The sequence below is a fragment of the Phyllobates terribilis genome, unplaced genomic scaffold (genome assembly GCF_046119375.1).
Source record: "Phyllobates terribilis strain yellow unplaced genomic scaffold, ASM4611937v1 Scaffold_11__3_contigs__length_659146591, whole genome shotgun sequence".
In the NCBI taxonomy this organism is placed as follows: domain Eukaryota; kingdom Metazoa; phylum Chordata; class Amphibia; order Anura; family Dendrobatidae; genus Phyllobates; species Phyllobates terribilis.
The window spans coordinates 256,758,425-256,781,789 of NW_027362771.1; the positions used below are offsets into that span (position 1 = coordinate 256,758,425).

Genomic DNA, 23,365 nt, shown 5'->3' on the forward strand with positions numbered 1-23,365 from the left:
GAATGAACATCCTTCGAGCCAGGTGATTCCATAATTTTTGCCAGGGGATGTAGTAGGGCATTTAACCGGTTCCCGACCGCCCACTGTACATAAACGTCGGCGCTGCCTGGGCTCTGTGCAGCGCCGATGTTTAAAAATGCTGGGTGGTCCAGCAGCTCTCAGGACCCCCAGGGTCCTGCAAGCACTGCGATTCCGGTGCAGAGCATTAGCTCTGACAGGGGACATCATCGGGACCTGATTGGATCAGGTCCCAATGATGTTAACCCTTTGCTATGTTCTATATGCCGCGATCTATAGTGATCGCGGCATATAGAAGATAGACAGAGGAGAGGGGGTCGTCTTACTTACCTCTCCGACGACCCCTGATACCTTCCAGGACCTGGCGTTGCTATGGCCGCTGGAGGTCACATGACCGCCTCCAGATCTGCCATATATCGTGTACTGCCAGGCTCAGCCTGCAGCTGAAGCCTGGCAGGACACACTGACTGTGAAACAGTCAGCAAAGATCTCATGTAATGTAATACATGTCTATTACATTACATGAGATCAGTGATCAGAAAAATAAAAATTAATGTCCCATACAGGGACTAAGTAAAAATGTAAAAAAAAAGTAAAAACAAAAAGGTTTTTAAACTGTTAAAAAAAAACACAAAATAAATAAAAATAAATAAAGAAAATATTAAACCAATAAATCCGTATATTTATGCAAAACCAAAAAAAGTACACATATTTGGTATCGCCGCGTCCGAAACAACCCGATCTATAAAACTGTCACACTAATTAACTCCTTCTGTGCACACCGTAATAAAAATAAATAAAAAACGGAGCAAAAAAATATGCTTTTTCATCATATCGCCAAACAAAAAGTGGAAAAAAATGCGATCAAAAAGCAAAATGGAAATAAAAATGGTACCGCTGAAAACGTCATCTTGTTCCGCCAAAAAAAAGCCACCATACAGCTCCATCAGCCGAAAAATAAAAAAGTTATAGCGCTCAGAATAAAGCAATGCAAAAAAAATATTTTTTCTATAAAATTGTTTTATTGTGTAAAAGCGCCAAAACATAAAAAAAATATACAGTAAGTGTAGTATCGCTGTAAACGTACTGACCCGAAGAATAACGCTGCCTGATCACTTTTACCACACGCAGAACGGCATAAAAAAAAACAATTCCTGAATTGTTGGTTTTTGTTAATTTTACCTCCCAAAAAACGGAATAGAAAGCGATCAAAAAATGTCACGTACCCAAAAATGGTACCAATAAAAATGTCAACTCGTCCCGCAAAAAACAAGCCGTCACATGACTCTGTCGGCTGAAATAGGGAAAAATTATAGCTCTTAAAATATGGCGATGCAGAAACTAGATTTTGCAAAAAAAAGCGTCCCTTAGTGTGTGACAGCTGTCAATCATAAAAACCCGATATAAATCTGGTATCTCTGTAATCGCACCGACCCGAAGAATAAAGTAATCTAATCAGTTATATCACACGAGGAACGGCGTAAAAAATAAATAAAACCAATTCTTCACCTGCTACTGATTTGTTTATTATGTCTCCCAAAGATCGCAGTAAGGCTCTGCCCACATTTATCCTGCGCTCTGCGCTGAGCACTTACACCAGAGTTTCCGTGTAAATCTCTGAAATACGTGATTCAGACGGAACCCATGACGGAAGATTCCCTGTAATGAGGCAGATATAGGCCACTGTGGATGCCGTCTGGCCTGTGATCCCACGGTGTCATTTGTTTTAGGCGTGCATAAAAGTGCGGTTGGCCACAGTTTTGTGCACTTCAGAAAAAAAGGACACCGCTAAACAGAGGCCAGACGGAGTCCAGAGTAGCTCTGCTGCCTCATTACAGTGAATGGATCCTGCAGGGGTTTTATCTGAATTACATCACTTGGAAATTTAGATGGAAACCCCGATGTAAGTGCTCAGCCTAGAGCGCCGGATAAATGTTACGTAAAATGTTCCCAATAAAAGCTTCAACTCAGTCCTCAAAAAAAGCTAGTCCCCACTCAGGTCCGTCATCTGTTAAAAATATAAGGGACTTCCAAGTTACTGGTAGCAGAAAGGCTCTGGAAAAGCGAAATGGCCCTTGCCCCCCAAAAGAAATTCAGAAAATTTTGTGCCCCCAAATCCAAATGCCTATTCTACAATAATTTGTTCTCCAATTGTCAAATAGCGCTCCGTCCCTCCCAGATCTCGCCGTATGGCTGAGCGGTACGATACAGCCACATATGGGGTATTGCCACTTTTAGAAGAAATTGTGTGACACATTTCAGCACCATTTTTACCCATTGCCCTGTGTGAAAATGTAAAATCTGAGGGTAAAACATTTTTTTGTGGTAAAAATATAATTATGCTTTTTTCACTGCCCAATGGTATAAATTTAAAAATTAAAAAATACTCATTACTTCCCTAGATGAATTCCTTGAGAGGTGTAGTTTACAAAATGGGGTCACTTGTGGGGGTTTCTGCTGTTTCGGCATGTCAGCGACTCTTCAAATGTGACATGGTGTCTGCAACCTATCCAGCCAACATAGCACTCCTTTCTCTTCCGAACCCTGCCGTACACCAAAGCAGTGGTTTTCCCCCACATATGGGGTATCGGCGTACTCAGGAGAAATTGCACAACAAATTTCATGGTGGAATTTCTCCTGTTATCCTTATGATAATGCAAAATTAGGGAATGAAAAACATTTTTTGTGGGAAAAATTTGAAAATTTTATTTTTATGGCTCAATATTATAAACTTCTGTGAAGCAGCTGGGGGTGCAAGGTGCTCACCACACATCTAGATAAGTTCCCTAAGGGGTCTAGTTTCCAAAATGGTGGCACTTGTGAGGGGTTTCCACTGTTTAGGCACATTAGGGGCTCCCCAAATGCGACATGGCATCTGCTAATTATTGAAACAAATTTTACATTCAAAAAGTCAAATGGTGCTCCTTTCCTTTCAAACCCTGCCGTGCGCCCAAACAGTGATTTGCCTCCACATATGGGGTATCGGCGTGTTCAGGAGAAATTGCACAACAAATTTCATGGTGCAATTTATCCTATTACCCTTATGATAATGCAAAATTAAGGGATGAAAAACGTTTTTGTGGGAAAAATGTGAAAATTTTATTTTTACAGCTCAATATTATAAACTTCTGTGAAGCACCTTGGGGTTCAAGGTGCTCACCACACATCAGGGGCTCTCCAAACGCAGCATGGCGTCTGCTAATTATTCAAACAAATTTTACATTCAAAAAGTCAAATGGCGCTCCTTCCCTTCCGAACCCTGCAGTGCGCCCAAACAGTGGTTTTCCCTCACATATGGGGTATCAGCGCGCTCAAGAGAAATTGCACAAAAAATTTTGGGGTCCATTTTTTCCTGTTACCCCTGTGAAAATAAAAAAAATTGGGTCTAAAGTAACATTTTTGTGAAAAAAGTTAAATGTTAATTTTTTTCTTCCACATTCCAAAAATTCCTGTGACGCACCTGAAGGGTTAATAAAGTTCTTGAATGTGGTTTTGAGAACCTTGAGGGGTGCAGTTTTTAGAATGGTGTCACTTTTGGGTATTTTCTGTCATAAAGACCCCTCAAAGTGACTTCAAATATGATGTGGTCCCTGAAAAAATGTTTTTGTAAATTTTGTTGGAAAAATGAGAAATCACTGGTCAATTTTTAACCCTTATAGCTCGCTAACAAAAAAAAATTTTGGTTCCAAAATTGTGCTGATGTAAAGTAGACATGTGGGAAATGTTATTTATTAACTATTTTGTGTGACATATCTCTCTGATTTAAGGGCATGAAAATTCAAAGTTTAAAAATTGCAAAATTTTCAAAATTTTCACCAAATTTCTGATTTTTTCACAAATAAACGCAAGTGAAATAGAAGAAATTGTACCACTATCATGAAGTACAATATGTCACGAAAAAACAGTCTCAGAATCAGCGGGATCTGTTGAAGCGTTCCAGAGTAATTACTTCATAAAGTGACAGTGGTCAGAATTGAAAAAATTGGCCCGGTCACGAAGGCAAAAACAAGCTCTGGTGCGAAGTGGTTAAGTAGGACCATGCAATGGTGATTTCCTCGTCTCAAACAATTTATTGAAACAAAAGCCAACAACAGTGGTGAGTATACCTCAACAAAAATGTCAATGTCTCAATAACTAGTCATGTGGCCTTGAGTGTCAATTACAGCTGTACAACGACGTCTCATGATGCTCACAAGTCGAGCTATTGACTGCTGAGGCATGGCATCTCACTCTTCTTGAAAGGCAGCCCTCAGGTCATTTAGTTTCTGGGGTACAGAATTACAAGCCTCTACACAGCGACTCAGCTGATGTCAGTTTTTTTTATGGGATTCAGGTCAGGAGAAAGTGCAAACCAATCCATTTGAGGTACCCCAGTCTCCAACAGCCGTTCCCTAATGATACAACCTTGATGAGCTGGAGCACTGTAGTCCGAGAGGATGAAATTAGACCTGTTTTGTCCATGCAGAGGCAGTTCTGTATTGACTAGACACACCTGCCCACACTAATACCACCATCATCAAAGGCTCGTCTGGTGACAATGGCTGATGCGTAGCGCTCTCCTTGACGTCTCCAACATCATTGGTGGCTATCATTTCTGCTCAGCGTGAATCGACTTTCATAAGTGAACAGCGCTGAGGCCCACTGGTCCTTCGCCCAGCGTAGATGTCGCTTGTCCCTGGTGGTGTGGTCAGGTACCCTTGCAGGTTGTCTAGCACACAGACCACGCTAATGTAAATGGTTTCAAAAGGCTTGAGATGACACTTGGGTGCCTCACACGTCCCATAAATGTTCCTGCAGTTGTTTGGCATGCATCATCCGGTTCCAAAGGGCATTGTTCACAATGAAGCAGTCATCAGTGTGGGATGTGGCCAAAACATGTCCACTTCTCTGCTTTTCAGTGAGTCTTCCAGTCTTTCTGTATCTCTGTTGCAACCTGCTGGTGACACACTAAGCTGAGTGGCCACTTTCAACTAAGAACATCCTACATGAAGCCTTGCAATGGCGAGGTACTGTTGATCAATTGTTAGGCATCATATTGGTCTCATGATGTCAAAATGTGAACAGCATGATGAGGAGGACTGTTTAATTCAAATTCTAATTGAACCCCAAAATTTATTGGCCAATTCAAGGATCAAACACTTGTTATGAATTTTGCCATTAAGCTCCTTGTTAGAGAACAGCAAGTTACACAAAAAAGTATTGAAACTTTGAACAGTTGGAGAAGTGCATTCAAAAGTTTAGAGATGATCACATTAACTTCATCTAAAAAGGTTAAAGTGCATTTTATATAACATAGGGAGAGGGGGAAAGGAAAAGTCCGCTCACCAATTGGTATATAGGCTCCTTGCTGGTCCGGGTGGGAAACGATGCAGAAAATTGGAAGAAATCTCTAGCGATCAGGAAATAAAATGTCTAAAAACTTTATTTATGAAAATCCAATAAAACCATAGATATGGAAATCAGCAACCACCAAGTGTCCAATATTAAGATTGACACTTTTCAACTGCACCAGTCTTAGTCATGATCTATTGTAACATGTTAGAAACCCCATTCTTACACTAAGGTAAATTCCCCCTACAAGCACATGTGAGCCAGGTTAGCAATTAGATCTGGAATCAAATCCATTGCATATGGAGAAAACATTGCAGCAACACATCAGCTGAACAACAGAAAATGGATACACTGGTAAACCAATGTGAAAATCTAAGATCAAATCCATTGCAAATGGGAAAGACATTGCAACAGCACATCAGCTGAACAACAGAAAATGACGCATTGGGAAGCAGATGTGAAAAAAAAGAAAAAAGATCACACATATTTAAAAACTGACAATCAGTAAAATACACTCTATATTAGCTAAGGAGAGAGAAAATCCCCCATCCCCCCATACTTACACCTTGTTTCTGGAGAAAGAATTTCTTTCTTAATATACCTCAGGGTATATTAAAGACACTAAAATGATTGTTGCTACTCTTTCTCAACATACTTGGCTCTCCTCTTTCAGCTGGTTAAGCTGTGATGTAATTAATCTCTACCTATCTATTCTGCACCATATAGCCATCACCTGTTTAAAAAAGTCCCTAAAAAAATACAGTACATATACATCATCTATCCTTGTCAGGTCAGTCACTTTTTTCTTAAGTCACAATTATTTTTCTTTTGACAAGAAATTCTTTAAAATAGCAACTAATCCCACTTGTATTTGTAGCTGTGTGTAGTGGAGCTCTAGGAGCTAGAGCTACCAGACATTAGTGTTTCTTTTTATGTATCTTATATCTACTGGTCATTGTCTTGCCTATTTTTTCCAATGAATGGTTATTAATATACACAGGGACACTATAATCAATTCCACATATTATTAAGAGACCAGCTCACCCTAAGTATGGCTGTTGGAATCCTCGGCACAGAAGAAGCCACTCCTGCCAGATGTGTCACTACGTAGATCAAGGTAAGAAATCCTCCAGCCGTGTTCCAAATAAAAGAAATAGTAAGCTTTATTCCAACAAAATTAAATGAGAGACATTCTCAAGTACATCCAAATGTTGCATATGATTTTCATGCGGGTTTCATACTGCAGCTCAATCCTTTGTCAAGGATTATCAATTGCCTACTTAATATTATTCCAAACAACAGCAAGCAGGTTTTCATATTTCTGCCAAGAATTGTATGTTTGACTTGCCAACTATGTATTAGCGTGGAAATTTACTGCAAAATTAAGCAGTAAGGCTATGTTCCCACAATATTTTTTTGCTAAGTTTTTGATGATGCATATTTTCAAAAAGATACAAGTAACCTGAATATCGGAATTTTGCTGAAAATGTTGAAAATTTCACAATTTTCAAACTTTCAATTTTTATATTCTTAAACCAGTTAGTGATGCTGTACAAAATAGGTAATAAATAACATTTCACACATTTCTACTTTACATCAGTATTACTTTTAAACAATATTTTTTTTTGTTAGGAAGTTAAAATGATTAAAAGTTTATCAACAATTTCTAATTTTTCCAACTTAATTTACAAAACCATTTTTTTAGTGACCACAACACATTAGAAGTGACTTGAAGGGGCCTATGTGACAGAAAATACCCAAAAGTGACACTATTTGAAAAACAACATTCAAAAAGTTTATTAACCCTTTAGGTGCTTCACAAGTATTAAAGCAACATGGAAGGAAACAATTAACATTTTAATTTTTCCCACAAAAATGTTCACTTAGTCCCAAATTTTGCATTTTTACAAGGGTAACAGGAGAAAATGAACTATACAATTTGTTAAACAGTGGAAACCCTCCACAAGTGGTCCCATATTGAAAACTACATCCCTCAAGGAACTTTTCTAGAGGCATTGTGAGCACCTTGAACCCACAGGTGCTTTCCACAAAAATGTTGGTTTTGTCACAAATTTTTCATTCTCCAAGGGTAACAGGAGAAAATTTGTTGTGCAATTTCTCCTGAGTACCTGAATACCCCATGTATGGGGGAAAACTACTGGTTGGGCACACGGCAGGGCTCAGGAGGGAAGGAGTGCCATTTTACTTTTGGAGTGCAAAATTGGCTGGAATAGACAGAGGACACCATGTTGTGTTTGCAGAGCCCCTGATATGCCTAAACAAAGGAAACCCACCACAAGTGACCCCATATTGGAAACTACACTCCTAAGGAATTTATCTGGAGGTGTGGTGAGCACTTTGAACCCACAAGTGCTTCACAGAATTTTATAAAGTTGAGCTGTGAGAATTAAAGAATACATTTTTCCCACAACAATGTTGCCTCAGCCCCAAATTTTTCATTTTCACAAGGATAACAGGAGAAAATGAACCATACAATTTGTTGTGCAATTTTTCCTGAGTACACAGATACCCCATATGTGGTGGAAAACTATTGTTTGGGCACACGGCAGGGTTTAGAAGGGAAGGAGTGCCAATTGAATTCTGGAGCACAATTGTGGCTGGAAAAGATTGCAATTGCCATGTCACATTTGAAAAGCCCCTAACATGCCAAAACAGCAGAAACCCCCACAAGTTACCCAATTTTGGAAACTACTCCTCTTGAAGAATTCAGCTAGTGGTGTAGTGAGCAGTTTTAATCCTCAGGCGATTCACAGAATTGTATAACATTGGGCTAGTCAATGGAAAATTAAAATTTTTTCAACTAAAATGTTACTTTGACCCCAAGTTTTCAATTTTCAAAAGGGATAATAGGAGAAAATGGACCACAAAATGTTACGCAATTTCTTCTGAGTACGCCAATACCTCATATGTGATCGAAAACTAATTTTGAGGCACAGTGGAAAGCTCAGAAGGGAAGGAGCGCCATATTGTAGTGCACATTTTGCTGGAATGGTTTGAGGATACCATGTCACATTGGCAGAGCTTCCGAGGTACCAAAACAGCAAAACCCCCCATAAGTGACCTAATTTATAAACTACACCTCTAAATTAATTAATCTAGGGGTGTAGTGATCATATTGACACCACATGTATGTCAGAATTTTATACCATTGGGCAGTCAAGAAAAAATAATTACATATTTACCACAAAAAAATTGTTTTAGCCACAGATTATACTTTATCACACGGGGAAATGGGTAAAAATGCTATCAAAATTTGTCGCACAATTTCAGCTGAACGTGGCAATATCCCATATGTGGCTGTACAGTACTGCTTAGCCACACGGCCAGACTCAGGAGGCCACACAGGAGCGCCAACGGGAAGTTAGGGAGGTGAATAAGTGGCTAAAGAGTTGGTGCAAGGCAGAAGGGTTTGGGTTCATGGAGAACTGGGCCGACTTCGCGGTCGGCTACAGGCTCTACCGTAGGGACGGGCTGCACCTCAATGGGGAGGGTGCAGCGGTGCTGGGGAAGAAGATGGCTAATAGGTTGGAGGAGTTTTTAAACTAGAGATGGGGGGGGGGGAAACCAAGGAAATAGGTGGGATGTGAGGCAAGCAAGAGGGAAGGGGAGAAGTGAATATAATGAGGGTGGAGAGGGGGGGGGATAGTACAGTTAGATCGTTAGAGAAGAATAGGATGCTAAATAACCCCAAAGTTTTATCTTGCATGCTGACCAACGCAAGAAGCCTGACCAATAAGGCGGATGAGCTGCAGGCGCTTATATCGGAGGAGAGGTATCACATCGTAGGTATAACAGAGACTTGGCTAGACGATAGCTACGAGTGGGCGGTAAATTTATTAGATTATAGTTTATTTAGAAGGGACCGGAAACAGGGGAAAGGCGGAGGAGTCTGCTTATATGTAAAGTCATGTCTAAAACCCAGACTAAGGGAAGATATAGGAGAGGGAGAAGAAGGGGTCGAGTCCATGTGGGTAGAGATAGAGGGAACTAAAAATAATAATAAAATATTACTGGGGGTCTGCTATAAGCCACCCAATATAACAGAGGAGAATGAGAATCTGCTATTAGGACAAATAGACAAAGTAGCAAAACATAATGAAGTGATTGTAATGGGGGATTTCAACTACCCGGATATTGACTGGGAAACAGAAACCTGTAGATCTCAGAAAGGAAAAAGGTTCTTGACAAATATTAAGGATAATTATCTCTCCCAACTAGTGCAGGAACGAACGAGAGGGAAGGCCGTGTTGAACTTAATATTGACTAATAGGCCTGATAGAATAACTGAGGTACAGATAGGGGGGCACCTAGGTAATAGCGACCATAATATTATCGACTTCAAAATGCCCTTCAGTAGGGTTATCAATAAGGGAACAACAAAAACATTAAACTTTAGGAGGGCGAAGTTTGATCAGCTGAAAGAAAGCCTTCAACTTATTGACTGGGACAAAGTTCTTAATCAAAGGAATACGAATAGTAAATGGGAAACCTTCAAAAGAATTCTGAACACTCAGTGCGAGAGATATATACCGTATGGGAATAAAAGGGAGGCACTAATGTGTTACAAGGAAAAAACGAGAAACTGTAAAAAACAAATAAAAATAGCGAAGGAGGAAACAGAGAGACGTATTGCTAGGGAAAGTAGATCAAATCCCAAACTGTTCTTTACGTATATAAATAGTAAAAGGATTAAATCGGATAATATTGGACCGATAAAAAGTGAGGAAGGCAAAATCATAGAGAAAGATGAGGATAAAGCTAATCTATTAAATAATTTTTTTTCGACAACTTTCACAAAGGAAATCGAACTAACAGGAGAAATGAGAAGTGACAAACTTAATCCTCCACTAAGTATGACAAATCTAACCCAAGTTGAGGTACAGAAACGCCTCAGTAACATTAAAATAAACAAATCACCAGGACCTGATGGCATACACCCACGGGTACTAAGGGAACTAAGTAATGTGATAGACAGACCGTTATATCTTATATTTAAGGACTCTGTTGAGACTGGGTCTGTGCCACTTGATTGGCGACAGGCGAATGTAGTGCCAATATTCAAAAAGGGAGCGAAAAGTGACGCCGGAAACTATCGGCCGGTGAGTCTGACGTCCGTTGTGGGCAAAATTTTTGAAAGCTTCATTAAAGAGGCAATTACGGAGCATCTTGATGCTAATAATCTTTTAATCCCGAACCAACATGGATTCATGAGGAATCGCTCCTGCCAAACAAACCTGATTGACTTCTATGAGGAGGTTAGCTCTCGAGTAGATCAGGGGGAACCAGTGGATGTCGTGTATCTCGACTTCTCAAAAGCGTTCGATAGCGTGCCACATAATAGGTTGGTATACAAAATGAGAATGATGGGGCTGGGGGAAAATGTCTGCAAGTGGGTAGCTAACTGGCTAAAGGATAGAAGGCAGAGGGTGGTTATAAATGGAATATACTCAGATTGGGTAAGCGTCACTAGTGGGGTACCACAGGGGTCTGTACTAGGCCCAATGTTATTTAATATCTTTATTAACGACATAGTCAACGGAATAAATAGTAAAATATCAATATTTGCAGATGACACAAAGTTATGTAAAACATTTAATACAAAAGAGGACAGTGCAGACCTACAGAGGGATTTGGATAAGCTGGGTAGGTGGAGCATTAAATGGCAAATGAGGTTTAACGAGGAGAAATGTAAGGTCATACATATGGGAAGGAAAAATGGAAGTCACCAGTACTCACTGAATGGGAAATCATTGGGGAATTCAGAGATGGAAAAGGACTTGGGCATCTTGATTGATAGCAAACTAAATTGGAGTGGCCAAAGTCAGGCCGCTACTGTAAGGGCAAACAGAGTAATGGGATGTATCAGAAGAGGTATAGCTGCAAAGGATGAGAACATTGTTCTTCCACTGTACAAAGCACTGGTCAGACCACACTTGGAATACTGTGCTCAGTTATGGGCCCCAATATATAGAAAGGATATAAATGAGCTTGAAAAGGTACAAAGGAGGGCAACAAAATTAATAAAGGGAATGGAGGGACTGCAATACCCAGAGAGGTTGGCAAAACTAGAACTATTCAGCCTGGAAAAGAGAAGGTTGAGGGGGGACATAATAAATGTGTACAAATATGTTAGGGGACAGTATAGAGATCTTGCCCGGGATTTGTTCAAAAGGAGGGATATTACGGTAACAAGAGGGCACTCACTAAGACTGGAAGAGAAAAGGTTTCAGCACCAGCATAGGAAGGGGTTCTTTACGGTAAGAGCAGTGAGAATATGGAATTCACTGAGTGAGGAGACGGTAATGTCGGATTCACTACACCAGTTCAAGCGGGGACTGGATGCATTTCTAGATACCAGGCAGATTTCAGCATATACTTAAAAATAAAATAAAATAGTAGGTTGATACAGGGATTTATTCTGGCTGCTGGTTTCAGAGTCGGGAGGGATTTTTTCCTCAGGTGAAGATTGGCCAAATCATTTGGGGTTTTTGCCCTCCTCTGGATCAACTTTAGCAATTACAGAACTAACAGGTCGAACTTGATGGATGCAAGTCTTTATTCGGCTTTACAAACTATGTTACTATGTTACTATGAAGGAGCGCTATTTGACTTTTAGAGAACAAATTATCGTAGAACAGTTTGCGGACTCCATTTACAGAACCCCTAAGTGATAGAAGAGCAGAATCCCCCATCAAGTGACCCCATTTTGAAAATTACACCCTTTGGGGAATTTATGTACACATGCAGTGACGATTTTGACTCCATGGGTGTTTGCCAGAAACAAAAAGTAGCGGTTGTTGCTGAGTGAAAATTGCAAATGTGCCATTGTATAAAGCTCATGCCTCTGGAGACATTGACCCCGTAAATTAAGCAGGCTCTCATCGTTACAGAAATGCCAAACGTGGATGCTAAGTGTGGTTTAGACACACCGTGGAGCTCAGAATAGAGGGGGGCATTTGGATTTGGGAGCGCAGAATTAGCTAGATTTCTTTTGGGAGCGAGAAGCCGTAGTGTTTTTCCAGAGTCTTGGTGCTACCAGTAGCGTGGAAGCCCCCTATATTTCCATTGACAGGTGATGAAACTGAGTGGGGACTTGCTTTTTTTTGTGGATTAAGTTGAAGCTTTTATTGGGTACGTTTTACATAACATTTTGGATGTTTATCCCGTGCTCTATGCTGAGCACTTACATCGGGTTTCCATCTAAATTTCCTAATGATGTGATTAAGATGAAACTCCTGAGGGATGCATTCATTATAATGAGGCAGCAGAGTTACTCTGGACTCTGTCTGGCCTCTGTTCAGCAGTATCCTTTCCAGAGGTGCGCAATACTGTGGTCGACCGTCCATTTGTGCAATCTTAAAAAGATGGACACCACCGAATCATAGGCCAGACAACGTCCACAGTGTCTTCATCTGCCTCATTATGGGGAATCTTCCACCGGGGGTTCTGTCTGCATCACGTATTTCAGGGATTTACATGGAAACTCCAGTGTAAGTGTTCAGCATAGAGCGCAGGATAAATGTGAACCAAGCCTTACTGCATTGTTTGGGAGGCAGAATGAAAAAATCAACAGCAGGTCAGGAATTGGTTTTATTTATTTTTTATGCCGTTTCTCGAGCTGTATAGGTGGTAAGGCAGCTTTATTCTTCGGGTTGGTGCGATTACAGTGATATCAGATTTATATTGTTGTTGTTTTTTGCAAAACAAATTTTTTGCATTGCCATATTTTGAAAGCTATAATTTTTCTATATTTCTCCCAATAAAGTCATGTGAGGGCTTGTTTTTTTGTGGAACGAGTTGACGTTTTTATTGGTACCATTTTGGGGCAAATAAAAAAAAAGTTATCGCTTTCTATTCTGACTTTTGGAAGCCAGAATGAACAAAATCCACCAATTCAGGAAATGTTTTTTTGGGTTTCTTTATGGTATTAACCTTGTAGTAAAAGCGATGAGTCAGTTTTATTCTTTGGGTCAGTAGAATTACAGCGATGCCAGATTTATATAATTTTTTTATATTTTGGCTCTCCTACACAATAAAAACTATTTTACAGAAAAAAGAATTGTTTTTTCATTGCTCTATTCGAAGAGCCATAGCTTTTTTATTTTCCGCTGACGGAGCTGTATGGCAGCTTGTTTTTTTGCGGGACAAGATGACATTTTCAAAGATACCATTTTTATTACCATTTGACTTTTTGATTGCATTTTATTCCACTTTTTGATCAGGGGTAAGGTGACAAAGCATAATTTTTTGCCACTATTTTTTTTATGGTGTTCACTGAAGGGGATAGCTAGTGTGACAGTTTTATAGGTCAGGTCGTTCCAGACGTGGTGATACCAAATATGTGTACTTCCTTGGTTTATTTTTATTTTACATAAATATAAGCATTTATTGGATTCATATTTTTTCATCTTTTTTCTTTATTTTGTAATGTTTTTTGGAAGTGCATTGGGCTGTAGGTTGGATTGCTGCTAAAGGGGAAAAAAAAAAAAACAAACTCTTTAAATCTTCTTCCTTAGTGAGTGTGACTGTAGCGTAAATGGAAGTAAGTGTGTGACTTGTTTTTCAGTGAATAGGTAATTTGGAATCGTGTAGAAAATACCTGTGTGAATTGCTGTAAGTTGTTGAATTGTGAACTGCTGAGTGCTTTTCTACCTGTTTAGTTTTTAAAACCTATTTTCTCGCTACAGTTTTACAGTCTCTTATTTTACTACCTGTGTATTTAAGGTTTAACTACATTGCACTTAGATCCTGAGGTGTAGCTATACTGCTATACGCTATACTCACAAGGGGTTAATTAAGGGTGAGGGGTCAAAATTAAGGGTTTATAAGGGGCAGCTGGTTGGGGCATCCAGTCCTTTGGAAGAGCATTTCAGCTGTAGGTTGGATTGCTGCTAAACGGGGGAAAAAAAAAAACTCTTTAAGGCTATGTGCCCACGATGCAGAAATGCTCTGGATTTTTCCTGAGAGTTTCTGTATCTCCCTAGCAGAAAAAAACGCATGCGGATTGTACATGCTTTTTTCCTGCCAGGGACAAGCGGATGTGAAGCGTTCTTCACATGCATTTCCGCATGCGGGTTGACAAGCGCTTTCCAAGCGATTTTAGTGACGCGCCCCCTGGGCCTGTGCTGTGCAAGGGGATACCCGGAGCCGGATCGCTGGGGGTTGTAGTCTCCGTGTGGCGGTGACCCGGTCCGTGCCCAGGGTGGTCAAACCAGTGGCAGTCTTAATGTATAGCAAATGTCCGACTACGCCACCCGTGGATTGCGGTCAGTGGGGACCGCCGCTGCGCTGCCGACCGCTGAGGCTGATGTTGTTTGCGCAGCCGAGTATGGGATAACTCCCCACGGGAGAAGTATTGCCTCAGGGCAGCTAATGTGGATGATGGGAGTGATGGTGTGAGTGTCCCAGTACTGATGGTGCTGGTGCGGCGATGAAACACAGAGACTTGTAATTGCAGTTTCCAAAGCTTTACTCACGGTTGTTATTCTGGTCACTTGTGCACATGAGGGACTGCCTGAGCCGTGCTGCGTTCACCAGGCAAGGGACTCGACCAACTCCCAGGCAATTCCAGAGCGTGGCACAGGGCTCCCTTCCTTTCCTTTCTCTGGCCGTCCCCACCAGTGACCCACCTTTGTCCAGCTCCCTCGGGCCTTCTCTGGGCACGCTGATCTCTGCGTCCCTGACCCTATATGGTATGCCTTCCTGGTGGATGTAGTGAGGGGTCGCACCAAGATGTGGTAACAACCTCCGGTCTTTGGCTGAGGAATCTGTTGCCTCCACCAATTTGGGTTCCGGTACCCTGCTCTGCCAACCCTTCACCCTGTATCTCCTGGGCATATGGGGTTCCTTCTGTCTTCGTGTCTCTGTGCCTTTCTCTGTGTTCCTTGCTTCCTTTCTCCTCTGTTCCAGTTCCTTTCTTACTTTCCTTTCCGTTCCTTCTCCTCTCTCTTTCTGCTGTTTCTGGCCTCCACTCCAGGCCTGCCTCTGGAGCTGGGCCCAGACTGAGCCACAGCTCCCTGTCAGCCCTCTCTGGCTGAGCTCCTGTCTTCTTCTCCTCCTCTCTGAACTGGCTGGACTCAACTCTGTCCTAAGATGGTGCCCACCTTATATACCTCCTTCTAACACCCGAGCCCAGGTGACTAGCAACCAATGGGCTCCTACCTATGCCCAGAAACCCACCCCTATCTGCTCCTACACCACTGGGTATTCCACCCCCCCGCCCCACTCCAGCCAGGGACAGATGCTGTCGTGCCTGCACTTCTGTCTAGTGGGAGCACCGTTGAGCTGTCCCTCGGAAATGGGGTGTGTGTGGTGCATGCAGCCTACCGAGTCCTGGTCCACACTCCATCCTTACCCGGGAGTGGAATATCACACCTCTGGTCTGAGGTGCAATACCCCTGTAGCAGCCGAGCCCTCGGGGTGCTACATTAGCATCACTTGGAAAGTGCTTGACAACTTGGTCACACTATATAAATCCATGCAAACGGCATGGATTTATATAGTGTGACCTTAAAGAATGGTTAAAAATAAAAAAATAAATCTATACTTAGTTTCTGATGGTCCCCGCAGTCTTGCTTCGCTCCTTTGGAAGCCTAGGTACTGGAACTAAATGAGCAGCAGGCAACACTGAGATCCATTGACAATATGGAAAGGAGTCTGCTGCTCACTGAGCAGCTGCTCACTGGGGTAGATGTGGGGGAGGGTGGTAGTAGGATGCTGAAGGACAGTGAGGCAGCTAGCTGGGTGACAGTTAGAAGGGGGGGTAGAGGGAAGAGTGCCAGGGAGGCTAGTCCTGATCTGGCACACCCCAATAAGTTTGCAAAGTTGGCAGATGAGGGGGGTGTCAGTACAGGGTTAGCACTGCTGCAGCAAGGCATGTCCTCTGAAAGCCGGAGGAGTGTCTGCTCCAGTAAGGGGGGGAATAGGAGAGCAGGGCAGGCCAGGCAGGTGCTGATAGTGGGGGACTCAATTATTAGGGGAACAGATAGGGCAATCTGTCACAAAGACAGGGATCGTCAAACAGTGTGCTGCCTACCTGACGCTCGAGTCTGGCACATTGCTGATTGGGTTGACAGATTACTGGGAGGGGCTGGTGAAGACCCAGCGGGCATGGTGCACATTGGTACAAATGACAAAGTTAGAGGTAGGTGGAAGGTCCTTAAAGATGATTTCAGCGAATTAGGCTGCAAACTTAAAGCAAGGACCTCCAAGGTGGTATTCTCTGAAATACTGCCCGTACCACGTGCCACGCCAGAGAGGCAACGGGAGATTAGGGAGATAAATAAGTGGCTCAGGAATTGGTGTAGAAAGCAGGGGTTTTCGTTCCTGAAGAATTGGGCCGACTTCTCAGTTGGCTACAGGTTCTACGCTAGGGACGGGCTGCACCTCAATGGGGAGGGTGCAGCTGTGCTGGGGGAGAAAATGGCTAGAAGGTTGGAGGAGTGTTTAAACTAGGGATTGGGGGGGAGGGTATTGATTTTATAAGTGGGGAAGATAGTGCAGATAGTGACCTGGCCACAAATAAAGAAATTGGGGGTGGGGTTAGAACAGTCAATATAGTAAGAAGGAATAGAGGTACAGAGAGATACATAAAATGCATGTACACTAATGCCAGAAGCCTCACCAACAAAATGGAGGAATTAGAATTAATTTTGTTGTAAAATAATTATGACATGGTGGGGATATCTGAGACATGGCTGGACGAGAGCCATGACTGGGCAGTTAATTTACAGGGCTATAGTCTGTTCAGAAATGATCGTACAAACAAGCGAGGGGGGGTCTGTGTTTATATGTAAAATCATCCTTAAAACCCATTTTGCGTGAGAATATATGTGAATCTAATGAAAATGTAGAGTCCCTGTGGGTGGAGATAAGGGGAGGGGGAAAAAATAAAAAATTACTGATAGGGGTTTGTTATAAGTCTCCAAAAATAATGGAAGCAGCGGAGAATATCCTCATAAAGCAAATAGATGAAGCAGCAACTCAAGGAGAAGTCATTATTATGGGGGACTTCAACTACCCTGAAATACATTGGGGAACAGAAAGTTTAAGCAAAGGTAATAGGTTTTTGACAAATATGAGAGACAATTACCTTTCACAACTGGTTCAGGACCCAACAAGAAGGGGGCACTGCTAGACCTAATATTAACCAACAGGCCAGACTGCATATCAAATATACGAGTTGGGGGTCACTTGAGTAATAGTGATCACAAAATAATAAGTTTCATGTATCCTTTGATAGGATGTGTAGTAAAGGGGTTACAAGGACACTAAACTTCAGGAAGGCAAATTTCCAATGGTTGTGAGATGATCTTAGTGCAATAAACTGGGATGATATCCTGAGACATAAAACTACACAAAGCAAATGGGAGACATGTATTAGCATCCTGAATAGGACCTGTGCACAATATATACCCTATGGGAATAAACATGCTAGAAATAGGAGGAAACCACTATGGCTAAATAGAGCTGTAAGGGGCGCAATTAGTGACAAAAAGAAAGCATTTAGAGAACTAAGGCAAATAGGTAGTGTAAGTCAGTGCTAGTCATCATGCTGGGGGACACTCGCTTCACCGGGTCAACTAAAGCACACATGCAACACCTTTCCGGTATTTCACAATCCAGCAGTTTATTATTTATCATAAACTGCTCATAACCAAGACCATCTCAGTGGCTCGCCGACATATTACACATATAATGTCCAAGAGCTTTTCCAGTGACATGAAATCCACTTGGCTCCAGATACAGCCTTCAGCAAGGTAACAATATAAATGTCCACATCAAGCAGTGTTTTACCTTTGCTGGTTTTTAGCTGCTTCAGATTTGTTCTGCCACAGCTGTGGCTTTACGGCTTCCCAGATGGGGGTCTCCAGCCCTCGTACCTTTATAAAACAGCATTTTTAGTGCCCAATATTTTTTCATGCTTTATTTTATTTTTTATTTTTTTTACAATTTTATTTCCCCCAATTGGCCACATACAGTAATATTGTCTTACAATTAGCATCATATAGTAATAATGGAAAACATCTTGTACTAATGTGCCCCATCCAGGTCCCCATCCTGTGGCTATGTGCCCCATCCAGGTCCCCATCCTGTGGCTATGTGCCCCATCCAGGTCCCCATCCTGTGGCTATGTGCCCCATCCAGGTCCCCATCCTGTGGCAACGTTCCCCATCCTGGCGCCCATCTTGTACTAATGTGCCTCATCCAGGTCCCCATCTTGGGGCAATGTGCCCCATCCAGGTCCCCATCCTGTGGCTATGTGCCCCATCCAGGTCCCCATCCTGTGGCTATGTGCCCCATCCAGGTCCCCATCCTGTGGCTATGTGCCCCATCCAGGTCCCCATCCTGTGGCAACGTTCCCCATCCTGGCGCCCATCTTGTACTAATGTGCCTCATCCAGGTCCCCATCTTGGGGCAATGTGCCCCATCCAGGTCCCCATCCTGTGGCTATGTGCCCCATCCAGGTCCCCATCCTGTGGCTATGTGCCCCATCCAGGTCCCCATCTTGTGGCTCTGTGCCCCATCCAGGTCCCCATCTTGTGGCTATGTGCCTCATCCAGGTCCCCTCTTGTGGCTATGTGCCCCATCCAGGTCCCCATCTTGTGGCTATGTGCCCCATCCAGGACCCCATCCTGTGGCTATGTTCCCCATCCAGGTCCCCATCTTGTGGCTATGTGCCCCATCCAGGTCCCCATCCTGTGGCTATGTGCCCCATCCAGGTCCCCATCCTGTGGCTATGTGCCCCATCCAGGTCCCCTCTTGTGGCTATGTGCCCCATCCAGGTCCCCTCTTGTGGCTATGTGCCCCATCCAGGTCCACATCTTGTGGCTATGTGCCCCATCCAGGTCCCCATCCTGTGGCTATGTGCCCCATCCAGGTCCCCTCTTGTGGCTATGTGCCCCATCCAGGTCCCCTCTTGTGGCTATGTGCCTCATCCAGGTCCCCATCCTGTGGCTATGTGCCCCATCCAGGTCCCCTCTTGTGGCTATGTGCCCCATCCAGGTCCCCTCTTGTGGCTATGTGCCCCCTGTGCTGTTCTTCACACACATAAAATAGAAAAAAAAAAAGATGATTCTCACCTGTCCTCCGTTCCCTCGGCGGCCTTCCTGCAGATGTGGCCCGCAGGCACCACAGAGTCCGACCCCTTGACGATCCCGACCTGGTCCAGGAGGAGCCGCCGACAGCAGCGCTGCATTGCCGCACAGAGACTGTCTCCCAGCACAGCATTTTCAATGTCAGCCGCCGGCCAATCAGAGGCCAGCAGCTGACATCTGCATATGGCAATGACGTCATACTCGCTGCACCGACACGCATATATCAGCTGCTGGCCTCTGATTGGTCAGCGGCTGGCATTGGAAATGCTGTGCAGGGAGCCGGTCTCTGTGCGGCAATGCAGCGCTGCTGTCGGCGGCTCCTCCTGGACCAGGTCGGGATCGTCAAGGGGTCTGTGCCTGCGGGCCGCATAAAGCAGCCTCAGGGGCCGCATGCGGCCCGCGGGCCGCGTGTTTGAGACCCCTGGTTTAGACCATCGGAAAAACATGAAACAAAACCCTATAATGATTGTCCGACAAACCGGCCATATTTAAAAAAAGAAACCTTTATTGAAACATAATATGTGGTGTCACAGAAAAGAGCATCCACTCCATAGCACAATTAGACTAAAAAATAATAATATAATATATATGAGTAGCCAAAGCGATTTGCAAAACCCAAAACAAGTACTAGCACATAGATGTATATATGCATATGGATATAGAGGTGTCAGAATATATACAAGGCAGCTAATAAATCACACGATAGGTAGAGGACACCAGGAAGTATTCATGGTAGCAAAATTGAAAAATATAGATAGGAATGTACAAAGATTTGAATGTAAAACCCAATAAATCAAGATATACCACAATAAATCAATGGTGTATGGCTAAATTGGTGTATAGTATATGGATTAAATTATCTCATACCAAAGTAAGGGCTTGGGACGCTGGCTCAGCTTGTGCTCCTGCTATGTATGTGGACAGCTCACCCAGACGCGCGTTTCATTTGCGTCCTTCCTCAGGGGGTGATAGCAGGTTGTGACAAATGTGTGTGTTATATAAAAACTGTCAGCCAATGGGGATGAGGCGACTGGATCACGTGATCACTACTGTCGCGCCGCTCCCCTGTGTCAGCCCGAGCCCGGCATCATGCAGCTAAGGAGACCGGAGCACGTGAGGGGTCACCTGTCCAGTCACCTAGGAGACGCGGTCACGTGGGAGACGCGACCGCAGGTCCTGCACTGCATAGAGACGCCGATCACGGTAGACACAGGAGAGCGCACGGAGGTCACGCGTCACCGCTCATCAACATGGGATGAGAGGAGAGGGAGAGGTAAGTATATAAATGTATAGCCTGATCAATGTCAGAGAGAAAAAATATTAGCAGAACTAATGTAATATAAAGTGAGAACGTGCTAAGGGATGGATTATGATTATTACTATAGAGGTAATAATCATGTGAAATTAATTACCAAGACTAATGTAAAATAGCAACTAATATAAAGTGACAACGTGCAAAAGGATAGATTATGATTATTACTGTGGAGGTCAAGACAGTCATATCAAAGCATATAAAAAAATGGCACAATATAAGTAATTCACAGTACGTACATAAATAAATATACATCCACACGAAAAAATAATAAAAAAATTATATATTAATACAAAAATAAAATCATATAATCAAATTACTACTACAGATATCAAATCAAGTCAAATCACAGATCATGTGAGTAAAAATGTGTGCGACTAAAGTGAAATAACAATGTAAGAATGCAAAATGCATATATAGCATAAAAGCAGATAAATACAAGTAAAGTGATAAAGTGCATGAAGGGATTGTATGTATAATGCATAAATATATACAAAATGTGTAAAAAAGTGTACGTGAAGTGCATGTGTATAATATAAGCATGTGTATAATGACGCGCCCCTGGGCCTGAGTCGCGCAGCGTTGCGCACGCGGGAGCCTACCCGGAGCCGGATCTGATAGGGGTAGTAGTCTCGTGGCGGTGACCCGGTCCGTGCCCAGGGAGTCAAGCTGAGTGGCAGTCTTTAGCAGTAGATGTTAGAGTGTTCGACTACGCCACCCGTTGAATGCGGCTATGAAGCCGCCGCTGCAGGGCAGACCGCTGAGGCCGGTGGTACGGATGTGCAGCGTGGATGGTATAACCCCCAACGGGAGGGGTATGGCCTCAGGGCAGCCGACGTGAATGATGGGGTTAGCAGAGTTGCACGCAGGCACCAGGAACCACTCAAAGACGGTGCGGTGTAGTTCAGGGTCTTTACTGGTGGCAAAGGTAGACTCTCCCGGAGTACTGGCTAGCGATCGGGGCCTGGTCAGTCTGTGAGCAGATAGGATCTCCCCTGGCCAGGCGGAGTTGTAGGCCTCCCCAACTAATTGTACTCTTCTGGCTACCTTGCTAGAGGCGGGTAAAAGTAGCCCACGTCCCTGAGTGTACCGTGTGGTGCTCACCCGTATGGCCGGTGACTCGGGGCCTTCTGGTAGCTTCCGCTCCACGACGGCGGTGCTGGTCCCTTGCGTGTGACCGTGCCTTCGGGTTTCTGGGCCAGAGGACCTGAAATCCCCTGCCGGTCGGTTTCTGCTGCTGGGTAAGGATTAGTCCCCACAGCCTCGGACTCCGGGTCCGGTGAGAACTCTTCAATCAGGGCGAGCTCTACAGCTTCCAGCCCCTGACTCCTTTTAGCACTGCTCCCACTGAGCTCCTGATCTTTCTTTCCTATAGCTGCTCCTCTCCAGACCAGACTGTATCTCTGTCTGGGACTCCTCTTCTTCTTCTTCTTCTCTAACCCTGCCTCAGCCCTAGTTTTATATAGGGGAAGTTCTTCCCCTCCCAGGACTGGGCAGGAGGTGTGGCATGCATAGGATTCCTGACCAGGAGACCTCCCACCTGCTCTCAGACGTAATATTGCTATTACTGTGGAAACCAGACCCCTGGGGTGCCACATTCCCCCCTAGTAAAATTTAGTACTCCGGGACTAAACATATTTTTGTAAACATAACAAGTATAAACAGAAACAGCATAATAAAGAAAAACACATTAGGATGGTCACGGCGTGTTCGCAACCGGGTGCAGTTTTTGAAGAAAACAAGGGTGTCCATTTCACCAAGGAACAGGGAGCCGTAACCAGGTAGGGGTCTGTCCTGCCCCGAGTCCTTAACAGTCTTTAGTCCATTCCTGGGTTACGCTCCAAACATATGTACAAAGGATTCCGGATAATCCCTAAACGACACCTATAAAATAACTAAAAATACACAATTATTTACAGGCAACAATAAACAGGTAAATACAAATAAAGCAGTCTAAACACTTAGATCCTCCATCGTACGGGCAACTGGCCTCTAGTGGCTCTAGTGGACCTACGGAGCTGACTGACTGGTCCTGAGCTACGGGGTGTAGGAGCTGTCAAAGATAAACTGGGCAGCTGTCTACGGGCTCTTTGGCTCACTAGGGGTACGGCAGGCTCACTATAAGCAGAGGGTTGATCCTCCTGGTCTGCTTGTGTGGGGTCTTCTGCCTCCTGGACCGGCTGCTCTTCCAGCTCTACCTGTTTCTCCGTAGGCACTTGGGATGCTGGTTGGAGGAAGGTGAGGACGGGTACCACAACAGCGCCATTTACTTGAGTCCAAGACCGAGGGAAGTCTCCGAGTACAGTACTAACCATCTCCTCCCTTTCCTCTGCGGGTCGAGGGTCTTCTTGTTCTTCTTCAGGGTCCCGTAGCTGTTCGGGACACTTCTTCAGGTGATCTCGGGATACAATGGCTGTGGTTTCTCCTCCGTCCTTACTGATTGTGCAGACTTTCGGGTTCTCATGGCTTGAGGGTAGTACGGTGTACGGGTCCTTCTCCCACTGGTCGTCCAACTTGTGGAGCCGTCTCTTCCTCTTCAAGACCTGCTCTCCAGGTACCAGGGGAACAGCAGGAGCATATTGGTTGT

At 43.7% G+C, this 23,365-nt stretch overlaps 1 protein-coding gene across 7 annotated transcripts in view; it reads right to left on the bottom strand.

The window, feature by feature from the left end:
* The window catches only part of LOC141166004 (pendrin-like), a 254,407-nt gene that overhangs the window by 161,895 nt on the left and 69,147 nt on the right, over positions 1 to 23,365 (bottom strand). For 2 of the 7 annotated variants that reach the window (XM_073652197.1, XM_073652190.1), the window contains exon 2: positions 18,166 to 18,251. The exons of 4 other annotated variants lie outside the window; for them this stretch is intronic. The gene's annotated coding sequence lies outside the window, so the exon portion shown is untranslated. Of the gene's footprint in view, positions 1 to 6,393; positions 6,617 to 18,165; positions 18,252 to 23,365 lie in introns of those variants that run through there. One more of the 7 variants, XM_073652191.1, reaches the window with a different exon arrangement.